Source organism: Caretta caretta, chromosome 3 (genome assembly GCF_965140235.1).
Source record: "Caretta caretta isolate rCarCar2 chromosome 3, rCarCar1.hap1, whole genome shotgun sequence".
NCBI classification, from domain to species: domain Eukaryota; kingdom Metazoa; phylum Chordata; order Testudines; family Cheloniidae; genus Caretta; species Caretta caretta.
The window spans coordinates 10356712-10370852 of NC_134208.1; the positions used below are offsets into that span (position 1 = coordinate 10356712).

General features: G+C 49.6%; 1 long non-coding RNA gene across 2 annotated transcripts in view; it reads right to left on the bottom strand.

Moving 5' to 3' along the window:
• The window catches only part of LOC125634713 (uncharacterized), a 45544-nt gene extending 31721 nt beyond the window's left edge, over window positions 1-13823 (bottom strand). For both annotated transcript variants that reach the window (XR_007356023.2, XR_007356024.2), the window contains exons 1-2: window positions 13703-13823; window positions 10983-11099 (exon numbers count right to left, since the gene is read on the bottom strand). This is a non-coding gene — a long non-coding RNA (uncharacterized LOC125634713). The remainder of the gene's footprint in view (window positions 1-10982; window positions 11100-13702) is intronic.
• Window positions 13824-14141: the final 318 nt, after the last annotated feature.

A 14141-nucleotide genomic window follows, 5' to 3' on the forward strand; every position in this document is an offset into this window, starting at 1 on the left:
AAAGTCCTCCAAGATCTCTCATAGCTCCTGCCTTATCTTTAGGTTGTTATTCATTGGGAACTCTTGGTAGGTCACGTGGTCTGCTGTCCCTGGGGCAGCTGAGAGACCATCACACTGTGTAAGACAGCAGCGTTGCCAACCCCCCCAGGGTTCCAAAATCATAAGTCTGAGCCCACCACAAAAAATCATGAAATTGTCACAGAAACCATGGGGTTTGTTACATGATTATATTGGATTTTCAGTCCGTCAGTTGACTTTTGAACTCCCACCTTGCCCCGCGTGTGTGTGACAATAAGTGTTGCCAAAGCTTCCACGTTTATTAAGGTGATTTTGGCCTCCGTTGTAGGAACTCTCACCCCCACGTCTATCGGTCCCCCTGCCCAGCAATTCTGCCCCTCCCCCAATCAATTCCCCTCCCCACCTGCTCTGCTCCTTATCTCTGCTCCTCCTGTAGCTCTTGGGGGGTCCCCTCCTCCAGGCCCTAAGGGGTGCTGCTGTGGGGTCCCCTCTCCCCATTCCTAGGAATGATGGGAGCAGAGGAGCCATCCCATTGCTCACAGGAGATGGGGGAGGAAGGAGTGGGGGTGCCCTGAACTGCTGGCTTTTTCTGTTCCCTACTGCTCCCTCCCTCATGTGAGTATGGTACTAGCATCAGAGGAGAGGAGGGTGATGATAGCTCTGCCTGCCTCCTGCAGCAGCCTTGATTGGCTGCTTTTCCCCAGGAGGCGGGGCAATCGTGAGACTATCTCCAGCCCCAACCAAAATCCCATCACTCACTAAAAAAAACATGCAAGTTGGCAACCCTGAATAGTCCAATTTTGTGATATTATGGGGATCAGCTGGCGCCAAAGCAGACACACACAATGGGAAATAGCTCATGAACAGATGGGTGCATAAGTTACATTAGGTTATGTGCTATTGCTCCTGGTCCCCGCCTGGGTGACTCACGAAACTAACCAAGGCGGTGCCAGTTTCCAATTGGGCGATCAAATATACAATATTGACATTGATGTCTGGAGAATAGTAATGACTTCAAGCTGTGCATTAACCAATGTTATTTGCTCCTGTGAATAAAACTGGTAAATAATGGTGCAGGCAGGTCACTTTTACAGAACAATCTGCATAAGTTTGGTAAGATGGGCCCATTCAAATAAAAGGTGTTTTAATACTAGGGTAGCCAGTTTTGCTTGGACGTATTCCTGGAGGTTTCATCCCATAAAATTAATCTTTAATTCCTGGAGGGTTGGCAACCCGATATAATACAGCTAAATGAAAGGTCACAAGTCTAGGCGCAAAGACCACTGGTGACATATACGGGATGGGGGATTGTACCCTGTAAAGAAGTGACTCTGAAACACACGTAGGGGTCGTGGTGGGTAACCAACTAAACATGAACTGTCCGTGCGATACCGTGGCTAACAGGGCTAACGTGATCCTTAGATGTACAGTATAAGGAAGTGAATATCAAGGAAGAGGAGGGTGGTGCTATTACTTGTCTGAACAGCATGGGTGACCCCCATCAATGGAATACTGTGCTGAGTTCTGCTGTCCACACTTTACAACAGAAGTTGAACAATTGGATCGAGTTCTGAGAAGAGCCACGAGAACAGTTCAAGGGCTGGAAATGCCATCCCAGTGTGAGAGACTCAAGGAGCTCAGTCTACTTATTTTAAGGCCTGGCTACACATGGAAGTTGCACCGGTATAAGATAGACTGGTGCTTGCAAGGTGGAACCAAGCTTCTTAAAACAAAAACAGAGGTGACTCAGGTGTGCACATACCATGGTGCTTGGCCCAGTGTAAGACCTGGATAGACTGGACCATGGTGTCTAACCGCTACATCCAAGAAGGTCTATAGATGCTGCAGTGTTCAGTATTGCAGATCCTAAGTCTTAGACACCCTCCCCCATGACACTACACCCCATATTCTTCATAGAAATATTGTTATAATATGATTATGGCATAACCATGATATGTTTTGTGCAAGATAAGTCATATGAGATATCATTGGAAAGGTTATGATTTTCTGAATGTGATTATCCTATTTGTATACGTGTATCATTTCTGTATCTAAAGTCAGGAATATTGACTATGTATCAATTACAAAAGTGTTTGCACTTGGGGAACACCAATCAGACAAAGTGCAGTCAGTCTGGCTGGTTAGCTGGGGACAAGTCTTGGAGGAGAGGAAGCTGATCAGGAACAGCAACATGGATTCACCAAGGGCAAGTCATGCCTGACCAACCTGATTGCCTTCTATGATGAGATAACTGGCTCTGTGGATATTGGGAAAGTGGTGAATGTGATACCTCTTGACTTTAGCAAAGCTTTTGACATGGTCTCCTACAGTATTCTTGCCAGCAAGTTAAAGAAGTATGGACTGGATGAATGGACTACAAGGTGGCTAGAAACCTGGCTAGATTGTCGGGCTCAATGGGTAGTGATCAATGACTCGATGTCTACTTGGCAGCTGGTATCAAGTGGAGTGCCCCAGGGGTCAGTCCTGGGGCTGGTTTTGTTCAACATCTTTATTAATGATCTGGATGATGGGATGAATTGCACCCTCTGCAAATTTGCAGATGAACTAAGCTGGGGAGAGGTAGATACGCTGGAGGGCAGGGATAGGGTCCAGAGTGATCTAGACAAAGTGGAGGATTGGGCTAAAAGAAATCTGAGGAGGTTCAACAAGGACAAGTGCAGAGTTCTGCCCTTAAGATGGAAGAATCCCATGCACTGCTACAGGCTGATGACCGACTGGCTAAATGGCAGTTCTGCAGAAAAGAACGTGGGGATTACAGTGGATGAGAAGCTGGATATGAGTCAACAGTGTGCCCTTGTTGCCAAGAAGGTCAATGGCATATTGGGCTGTATTAGTAGGAGCATTGCCAGCAGATCAAGGGAAGTGATTATTCCTCTCTATTCGGCACTGGTGAGGCCACACCTGAAGTATTGTGTCCAGTTTTGGTCCCCCCACTACAGAAGAGAAGTGGACAAATTGGAGAGAGTCCAGCGAAAGGCAACAAAAATGATTAGGGGGCTGGGGCACATGACTTACGAGGAGAGGCTGAGGGAACTGGGCTTATTTAGTCTGCAGAAGAGAAGACTGAGGGGGGATTTGATAGCGGTCTTCAACTACCTGAAGGGGGGTTCCAAAGAAGATGGAGCTCGGCTGTTCTCAGTGGTGACAGATGAAAGAACAAGAAGCAATGGTCTCCAGTTGCAGTTGGGGAGGTCTAGGTTGGATATTAGAAAACACTATTTCACTAGGAGGGTGGTGAAGCACTGGAATGGGCTACCTAGGGAGGTGGTGGACTCTCCATCCTTAGAGGTTTTTAAGGCCCAGCTTGACAAAGCCCTGGCTGGGATGATTTAGTTGATGTTTGTCCTGATTTGAGCAGGGGATTGGACTAGATCTCCTGAAATCTCTTCAACCCTAATCTTCTATGATTCTATGAAGTTAATGAACCATTAGGGGGGACAATAGGTCTTTGAAGATGCTAATCTCCCACCTTTCTGAGAAGCTTCGTGGGATGCTACAAATGCCCTTTGACTCATGGCTGCAGGGTCATGTGATCTTGTCACACAAAGGATTCCCACCATATGTAAATCCTATTTAAAGGAGGGAAGGGAGTTAATCAAGGTTCATTCTTCACTGAATCCCCACCCAGGATGATTGTTGGAAACATCTAAGAAACAAGGACAAAGGGTGGGGAGGACTGAGCCCAGGCCTGTGAAAGAAATACCTAGAGTTTTTGAGCTGCAAGCAAGAGCAGCTTGTCTTTAAGAACCTCTGCAAACTGCCATAAAACAACATTTAGGGTGAAAAATTACTACTTGTAACCAATTTCTTTAATGTATAAAGCTTAGTTTGTGTGTTTGTTTTATTTGCTCAGTAATCTGCTTTGATCTGTTTGCTACCCCTTATAATCACTTAAAATCTATCTTTTGTAGTTAATAAACTTGTTTTTGTTTTCTCTGAAACCAGTTTGTTGAATTCATAACTAGGGAGGGGGGGCAAAAAGCTGTGCATATCTTCCTCCACATTGAGGGAGAAGGCGAATTTCAATAAGTTTACACTGTATAGTTCTCTGTGCAGCGCAAGATGATATAATTTTGGGTTTGCACCCCTGAGGGGGACTGCACTTGAGAGCTGGGCAATTCCCTAACTTCCCATGCAGAGCTGATTTCAGTGTCTGTGTCTTTCTGTAGCTGGGTGTGTCCCTGGGTGTGCAGCTCGAGGAGGCTTGAGGGCCTGGCTCATCAGGACAGTGTAAGGGAGCCCAAGCTGATGGAACAGGCAGGCTCAGTGGTACCCCAGTATATCAGGTGGCACCCTGGAGGGGGGCAACCCATGACACCCCCTTGCCACCTCCTGGGATCCTCATCGTAAATTAGGCACCAAGGCTCCCTGCCCAATGCAGGGAGAGAAGTAGGTCACAGGAAGGGACTCCCAGAAGACAACAGACTGAGCTATGATATGCCTACACTAGCCAGGACTGAAATGCAGAGGAAAGGCCTGGAGCCTAAACCCGCCCCTGGAAGGGGCTGCATCCCAGCTGTTCAATGGTATTTAAGCATCTAACTCTCATTGAACCAAAGGGTGTCAGGTGCCTAAATACCTTAGAGGGCTTGGGTCTCTAGGCACCTGAGTGCCTGGCCAGAGGGCAGTATCTGTCTCAGGAGGGATTCTTAGCCATGAAGCCTGGTCCTCCTGTATCCTAGTAGATAAGCCAGAGAGAGAGAGAGAGAGAGAGAGAGAGAGCTCCATCTCCTTGCAGCCAATAGCTCAGTGGGAAGGGCACTCATCTGAACCTCTTTCAAGTTCTGCTTCAAATCAGGGACTTGAACCCAGGTCTCCCACGTGAGTGCCCTGCCCACCGGGCAATGGGCTGTGCTGGGGTGAGTCTCTCCTGTCAGAGGTGTTCTACTTTGCATAAATAAATAAACTTTCCTCAGAGCAGGGACTAGACCTTGCATATCCCCCTCTCCTAGGTGAGCGTCTGTTGTAACAATTCTCTGGGCCCATTTAGTCCCTTGAAATTCAAACAGCCTTCCCTAAACACTAGGCATGTACACATACACTCTCCTGACCTGCTCCCCTCCAGCTGTCTTTTGAGACAGGCCCACTCCTGTAGGAGTACTCTGACTACGCCTACAGGAGTGTTCCTCCCTGGAGAGGTAGGTGCGGGAATACCTAGCCTCAGAATCCTACTTCAGCTTCAGTGAGTTCTCCGAGCAGCTGAGTCACTGTAGGGGTGGCACCAGCGACTTAGACGACTTTGTGCATGTATCCGGTGGGAATTTAGGTGGCAGCAGAGCATTGGTTTGGGGGATGTTGGTGGTGCCTTAATGGTGGATTTAGGCACTGAAATGCCTCAGTGGATCTAACTCTCAGGACCTACACAGTGAGACCCTAGCCAATGCCAGAGGGCTCTTTAGTCTAGCAGACAGAGGCACAGCATAGCAAGGTCCAGTGATAGGAAGTCGAAGGTAGAAAGATTCAGACTGTAAATAAAGCAAATATTTGAACGCTATGGATAATTAACCAGTGAAGCAACCTACCTAGGTGTAAGGGTGCGTTCTCAATAATAGAATCATAGATTTTCAATCCCTTGAAATCTTTAAATGACTGTTGGATGTCTTTCTAAAAGGCACATTGTAGGTCACCAAGAAGTATTTAGGCTTGGTGCAGGATTCAGTGGGTGAAATTCTCTGGCCTGTGCTAAAGAGGCAATCAGACAAGACGATCACAATGGTCTAGCCTACCCTTTCAGATGATCTCCAAACGCAACTTGTGCAACACAGTCACCATAAAGCTGGGATATGCTTCTCAAACCCCACCCTTAATCCCGAGGATTTCATGTACACAACCTTGCAAATATGGTTTATAATATTATTTTTTGGGCACCAATGTTCTTCTCACACATGACAGACAAGAGCCTGCCTGAGGGCTAATTCCATGGCAAACGTGATGTGAACTTGTTTGAGTTTGCAAATGGAATGGATTATGAGGCACTGGAATGCACCTGTACTGATGCTAAGAGCTGCAGCTAAGAGCATGTATGAGAATGGGTTGTCGGGTTATCATTCAGGCCTGAATGATATCAAAGAGCTTCACCAGGGTCTTTATTTATCAGCTTTCCTACAATGCCCATCATGATATGATCTGAGCAGCCAATATCATAGTTAGCTCCTTTCCTTCTGTTCCTTGACATGACTGTCTTGGAATCTCTTTCATTGATAATGGCCAATTCAGACAAACATTAACCCAGACCCTGTAATAAGGAGATTGCTCAAGTCTCTGTTATGGAGGGACGAGAAGAGAAATATACCTGCATGAGTGATGCTGATCCCCTACCCATTATATTAAAATTACAATTTCCATCAGGTCCTCCTGACTCAGAAGCTCATTGCAAACTGCTGCTTACTGCCAGATCCCCATTCATCAGCACTTCAGTTAGTGGCTTTTTGTTTAATTAGAAAACACAGTGTAATGTGTCAAATTCCCCCAAAATCTGGGGAGCCGGATGTTTGGGAGGGTGAATTCAACCCACACATCTGGGTGCTGGGGGGAGGGAACCATGCACGTTCCACATGAGGGCAGTGGAAGGGCAGTGAACAATGGGTCCTGAGTACATGGCTGGTTTGCATCATTGTGAGTGGGCGCACTGGGCCAGAGTGACATGACAGCGTGTCAAGGAGTGAACAACACGTACTCGGAGATCAGTGAGTTCATGTTCCTCCCTCAGCACCCTGCTCTCTGTCAGCAAACTCTCTATAAATACCGGGATTCCCAGCCTCACCACTTCACCACTCCTAGATCCAGCCTCTCTCTACTTCTCTTCTCTCCAGACTTGCTGAGATCCCAGCTGACCTCCAGCCATGAGGATCCTTTACCTTGTGTTTGCTGTTCTCCTGCTGGTCTCCTTGGCCACTCCAGGTGAGATGTCGACCTGCGTGGGGTGGAAATAAGGACAATGGAGGGGGAATTGAGGGTAACATAAAGGATTCAGACTCTCAGGCAGTATTCAGTGGTGGGGCAGGTTTTGTGGACAATCTGTGCCAGGACAACTGGGAGCACAAATTAGGTGTCCAATTATTTGTGTATTTTTAGATGTGCAGCTGAGTATTTAGCTCTCTGGGTTCTTTCTAGTGAGTTACTATGGGACTCTGTGTAAGGAGGATTCCCATAAGGACGAACAGAGAATTCAACCCTCTCTCCAACCATCAGAACTCAGACACCAGGGGCCAGCACTCTCACCCCAGGCTGTGATCCTAACGTTAAACACCTGAATCCACATTAGGCACAAAGATCAAACAGGCCTGATTTCCAGAGGCTCTGGAAACCACAGCTCCTTTGGGCTTCTTCTGAAAATCAGGCCACTTTTATGTGGGCACCTTGATATGGATTTAGGAGCCTGACAGTGAGCATTCAAGTGTGAGAACACTGGCCCCAGATTCTAAAGGGAAGGACTGAACAGTGGACTGTGGACTGGTTTCAGGGATGAAATTCAGTGCTATTCTTCCAACCTCCCTCTTCCAAATTCATCATGAATTATGATATCAGCCTAAAATGTCCTAGGCACCCCATGGATAGTGCAGTTCTGAGTGTGTTCATGGATCAGATCCTGCTTCCATACTGTTACTGGGATTTTAAGGGTAACATCTCAAACTCGAACCAGGTGTAACAATGCTGCCTCACTGTGTCTTCAGACCCTGAGACAGCTGTAAGACCCATGGGAACCCCCCTCCCCCAATTCCTCTGGATGGAGCTTTAACTTTATGCCTCACTTAATATGATCAGCCTGCCCACGTGATTCCCAGAAGTGTTTGTGCAAATGGGCAGGAGCTGGGTTCTGCCACCATCACTGTGCTGGTAGTACCAAGATCTGCCAGAGGTTCCACAGAAGTGAATCTCCCCTCCCAACATCGCTCCGCCTTCCCCCAAACCCTGCCCATCCTCTCCTCTCTCCCATACCCACTGTCCTTCCCCTTCTTCCAGCTCCCTGTTTTCCATTCTTTCCACACTGTCCACCCCTTCCACCTCACTCTACTCTCTCCCCTTCACTCTGGGCATCTTCCATCTCTCCCACTCCCCACCAGCCCCCTCTCCTTTCCCCCTCCCACTCCCTGTTCCTCCACCTCAGACCTCTCCCACTTCCTCTTCTTTTTCCACCACCTTTCCCCTTTTTCTCTCATTCTTACCATCCCAACATCCTTCCCACCAGCCCTGGGACCCCCACCACTTCCTCTCTTTCCCTTCTCTCCCCACTAGCCCCTTCCATAACTCCTTGCTCTGTCTCTATGTCTGAAGACCCCCTTGCTTTAACTGCAGTCTGTTCTCGTCTGCCCTGGGACCCTCACACACAGCAGGCCCCTGGCCAGCAAGTCTCTCCCAGTGAGACACCATCAGAACTACAGAAACCCACTTTCCTTTCCAATGGGGCTCTCCCAATACCCCTCCCCCTATCTCATCACTGACTCTGGTGTCTCTCAGGACATCAGGCAGATAGAGGGACAGATCTCATGGAGGGGCTGGGCTGGTGCTCTCAATGAGGACCCTAACCATGCGGAGGGAGAGGCCTCAGGAAGGGGAAGGCAGCCGCTGGCGTGGTGAGCAGCCCTTCTCCTCCAGGGCAAGAAATTGCCATTCAGCTTCCCAGTCAGTCTCCTCTCTTGGGACTGAGCATGAATGAGAGGGTCTTGTCCTGAGTGGACTCACGCCCAAAGCCAAGCCCTACCTATCAGTGCTCCACATGAGCCACGGCGTGGACTGTTCAGGTGGGCACTGACCGTAGGGTTTCCAGGCGTCCGGTTTTCAGTCGGAACGCCCGGTTGAAAAGGGACCGTTAAAAGTCCGGTCAGTGGTGCAGCAGGGCTAAGGCAGCCTCCCTGCCTGCCCTGGCTCCACATGGCTCCCAGAAGTGGCCAGCATGTCCCTGCAGCCCCTAGGCACAGGGACGGCCAGGGAGGCTCTGTGCACTGCCCCGGTCCTGAATGCCAGCTCCACAGCTCCCATTGGCTGGGAACTATGGTCAACGGCAGCTGCGGGGGAGGGGCCTGAGGGTGCTGGCGGTGTGCAGATCTGCCTGGCTCTGCCTCCGCCTAGGGGCTACAGAGACTTGCCAGCCACTTCTGGGAGTTATCTGAGGTATGCACTACCCAGAGCCTGCACCCCGAATCCCCTCCTGCATCCCAAGCCCCTGCCCCAGCCCTGAGTCCCTTCTCACACCCAAACTCCCTCCCAGAGCCCGCACCCTGCACCCCCTCCACACTTCAACCACCTGCCCCAGCCTGGAGCCCCCTCCTACACCTTAAACCCCTCACCCCTGGCCCAGAGCCACCTCCTGAACTCCAAATCCCTTATCCCCAGCCCCACCCCAGAGCTCGCACCCCCAGCTGGAGCCCTCACCACCTCCTGCACCCCAACACCCTGCCCCAGCCTAAAGCCCCCTCCCACACTCTGAACCCCTTGGCCCCACCCTCCAGCCTGGAGCCCCCGCCTGTACCCCACACCCCTCATCCCCAACCCCATCCCAGAGCCCGCACCCCCCAGCTGGAGCCCTCACCCCTCCCACATCCCAAACCCTTGCCTCAGCCCAGTGAAAATGAGCAAGGGTGGGGGAGAGTGAGCAAAGGAGGCAGCCGGGTGGAGTGAGTGGGGATGGGGCCTTAGAGAAGAGGCGGGATGGGGGTGGGGCCTTGGGAAAGGGAAGGGCAGGGGCAGGGGCAGGGCCAGGGTGTTCAGTTTTCTGCAATCAGAAAGTTGGCAACCCTAACTGACTGTGAGCGCAGTTCCTTTCTTCTTACCTAATCCTGGACTCTCTCTCTCTCTCAATGTCTGGTGCAGGTTATGGGCAGAAGAAGGGCTGTCCTGGTCGCTGCACCGCAAAATGTGGCAAACATGAGAGGCCGACATTACCCTATAACTGCGGAAAGTACATCTGCTGTGTCCCCGTGAAAAAGGGGAAATGAGCGTGGACGGCTTCACCCGCCCTGGAAGAGGAACGGCTGCGGCAGCGGGCTCCCGACTGTTTAGCGGAAATGTTGTTCACTCCTCTCATTAAATAAGAGCATTTCTGGGCTTGGCGTGTGTTGTGTGGGTCACGCGTCTCTCAGGGGTCTTGCGCAGGGTGGGCCCAATGGCCCGTTAACAGGCCTGTTACCGATGGCCCAGGGAAGGGCCAGTTTATCCCGGATCCGTGTCTGCAAAATGGCTCATGGGAAAGAAAAACAACTTGTGGGCTTTGTCCCCTCACTTTCTCTCCATGAATGTGGTGCTGGTGGAAGGCGCTGGATGGACAGAGGCTGTGTGAGGAAAAGCTCCCTTACACGGCCTGCCCCCGCCCAATGTGCCTGGGCTCTAACCCGGTGGGATCATCTCAAGGGCACAGGGCAGAGTTCAGTCTCCAAACCCCACTCAGGGCTTCACGGCTCTGCTGGGCCCCCCAACAAGGTTGCCAGTTGCACTGTGGGGATAGAGGCCAGGAGAGTTCAGGTACATGCTTCCCCACCTGCCCCCCCAAAGTGCCCCAATTCTCCCCCAGAGGGCCCCTCTCCAGTGGGGAGAGGCTAATTCAGTCCCCATGGCTTACTCAGTGCTTGGCCTCTCTGCTGAGACCACCAAATCTGTCTTCACTGTGTCAGCTCAGTGATTTTTGCTATAAACTCAGACCAGAACCTCACTGTTAATGTAATGGCCAACAAACTCCCATCTGATGCTAGCTTTTATCAGCCACTGTCATTTAGGCCAGAGTCAACCTGTCAACAGAGAGGGGAGAGACTCCTTCTCAGCCCAGTGCAATGAGACAGGCCTCAATGTCCCCGTTGTTCCTCCTTAACAATAAGCCAATAATGTGTCAGATTCGGCCATGTCACTAGTCTCTTTCCAAGAACCTTGTTTCAGGAGGGGATTGTCATTAGATGCCACCCTACTCTTTGCCGCTCCCACCCTCTATCCATGCCAGACTGGGATCTTCTCACCCTTTGTGCAAACGACTCTTGTCAAGAGGTTCCCTTTCCGCAGGCTGTCCAGTACGTACACTAGCGGTCAGCAGAGCTCTGGCTTGGGGCATGGTGGGCGGTTCTCGTTGTCCTCAGCTGAGAGCATCAGAGCAGATGGGAGAGAGAGATGAAATGAAGGGCAAAAGTAAATAGATCATTCTAATGGATAAAAGCCTTGGCTCATTAAAGGTGGCTGAAAAATTTTCATCAGCTCCAAAACCTACAAGAAATCACTATTTACAGCATAGGACTCCAAAGGCAGCAAATGGCAATGTTAAACCTGTCTGGGCAACCTTAACGCCTCTCCCTCTTGCATATGCATCTGAAGACAGTGTCCTCAGTGGGAGAGGTGTAGAACCCCTGGGCTTTCCCTGGCCCTATATAAATCAGTGGGAGTTTTTTCATTGACTTTGGCAGGGCCACGATCGCACCCTAGTTCTCCTTTCCTTTGGCCAGGAGGCGTTTTGGTGAGGGGGTGTCTGACGATGACCATCCTCCCTTTTCCCAGACCCCGTGTCTCTTTGCTCTTTCAACTTCTCTCACTGGAGAAGAGTCATTTTTGTTTTCATGTATTGAATTATTTTCTTAACTTTCCATTTGACAAAATCCCTCTGATGCAGGTAGCTGGATCTGAAGCAGGGAGAATTGTTCCTGCATAGTGCTGGGACTGTGAAAATTTCAAGTGACTATCCAGCCATTGGATCTTACTACACCTTGTCTTCTTGACTGAAGAGCCCCTCATCAATGTTTTCTTCCCCATGTAGGTATTTACGGATTGTGATGAAGTCACCCCTGAACCTTCTCTCTTTTTAGCTCCTGATTGAGCTCCTGGGGTCTGTCAGACTTGTTTTCCAGTCCCTTAATAATTTAATAATTTCTCTGAAATCTCTCCAATTTATCGACATTTCCTTAAGAACAAAAGGGCCCAGCTCCTCAAAGGTATTAAGACACCTAACTCCCATTGATTTAAATGGAAGCTGGGTGCCTAAATTCCTTTGAGCCGAAAGACACATGTAGATCCACCCTTTAGCTGAATTCAAGCTGCCCTTCTATTCCCAGGACACGTGGTGTCTAGTCACATGCTCCTAGCACAGAATCCTTGGACTCAGAGATTTTTAAGGCCAGAAGAAACCTTTAGATCTTTTGCAAATCATCTGGACACCTAGCAGATATTAGCATAGACTTGCCAGGGGCGTTTACACATCTAGCTGTCATCTGCGCATCTTGAAAATCTCCCCCCCCCCCCCCCATTTTCCCATAGACAGCTAAAAACTCCCTTCTAGTTCCCCCCACAACCTGTTTCTTGTGTCAGTGGCACTGTGCAATGCCTATGGGAACCCAAATGGACCCTTCACCGGACCCTGCCCAGTTTAACTGGCTATGACAGGAACTGCAATGAGGCTGGACGGCTCAGAAACATTGGGTTGATTCAGCAGTTCCCTTCTACTCCAGGGGGAGCTTAGGTCCACGGAGTCTCCTTCCCTGGCTCAGTGGAGCTGAAAGAATACAGCTGAGTTCCAAGCGTGTCACGGTCGGAGCCAGCAGCTAAGCCCCAGAATGTAAGCAGTGGGTTACAAGAAGGCAGGTTACCTCAGGGGTACAGAGACCGGGGCATCTCTGCAGAGAACAGGTGGTGGGTGAACAGCTCCAGAGTCAAGCTGGAGCTCAGCACGTGCCCAGGGTGTGTATCCTGGACAGCCAGCCCTTGTATCATAGATTCATAGATTCATAGATATTTAGGTCAGAAGGGACCATTATGATCATCTAGTCTGACCGCCTGCACAACGCAGGCCACAGAATTTCACCCACCCACTCCTGCAAAAAAACTCACACCTATATCTGTATCCTTTGTTTGTGTGACTTCCCCAAAGGCTGAGGAATGCAGGACTCAGAGACAAGCCCACTGGCAAAAGCCTGAGGAAGGACAGGACTAGAACCCTGCACCAAGAGCAGGGAGCCCAACTAGGAAGGCTGGGGGTGGGGGGATGTTCCCTTCTGAACTTTCTATTAACCAACCAGACCCCAAGGAGGGGTGATATTTGACACATAAAGGCCTATGGGAAGTTGTGGGTGAGCCCAAGAGGGTGAAAGCAGCAAACAGACCTCAAGCCAGGCTGGATAAGTCCCTGCTACACTGCCCCTCCCCAGCTCCACTGTCAGAGTTCCTTCCCCACTCTGAATTCTAGGGTACAGATGTGGGGACCCGCATCAAAGACCCCCTAAGCTTATTTTTACCAGCTTAGGTTAAAAACTTCCCCAAGGTACAAACTTTGCCTTGTCCTTGAACAGTATACTGCCACCACCAAGCATTTTAAACAAAGAACAGGGAAAGAGACCACTTGGAGACGTCTTCCCCCAGATTATCCCCCCAAGCTCTACACCCCCTTTCCTGGGGAAGGCTTGATAATAATCCTCACCAATTGGTACAGGTGAGCACAGACCCAAACCCTTGGATCTTAAGAACAATGAAAAATTAATTAGGTTCTTAAAAGACTAATTTTAATTAAAGAAAAGGTAAAAGAATCACCTCTGTAAAATCAGGATGGAAAATGCTTTACAGGGTATTCAGATTTAAAACACAGAGGATCCCCCTTTGGGCAAAACCTTAAAGTTACAGAAAACAGGAATAAACCTCCCTCTTAACACAGGGAAAATTCACATAAAACAAAAGATAAATTAATCCACCTTGCCTGGCTTACCTATACTGGTTGCAAAATTGGAGACTTGGATTAGGATGGGTTGGAGAAGATGGATTTCTGTCTGGCCTCTCTCAGTCCCAAGAGAGAACCAACACGTAAACAAAGAGCACAAACAAAAGCCTTCCCCTCCTCCCAAGATTTGACAGTATCTTGTTCCCTTATTGGTCCTTTGGGTTAGGTGCCAGCCTGGTTAGCTGAGCTTCTTAACCCTTTACAGGTAACAGGATGTTGCCTCTGGCCAGAAGGGATTTTATAGCACTGTATACAGAAAGGTGGTTACCCTTCCCTTTATATTTATAACATCCACAGAATCCTATTGGGAGGCACATATAATTAGGCTGCAGGGACCTACGGGCACAGATATCCTAATGAGGGCAGCCTCCTGTACGTGTGTCCTGGGGGTAGGGAAAGGGCAGCCCACCCATCTCAGTGCATCTAC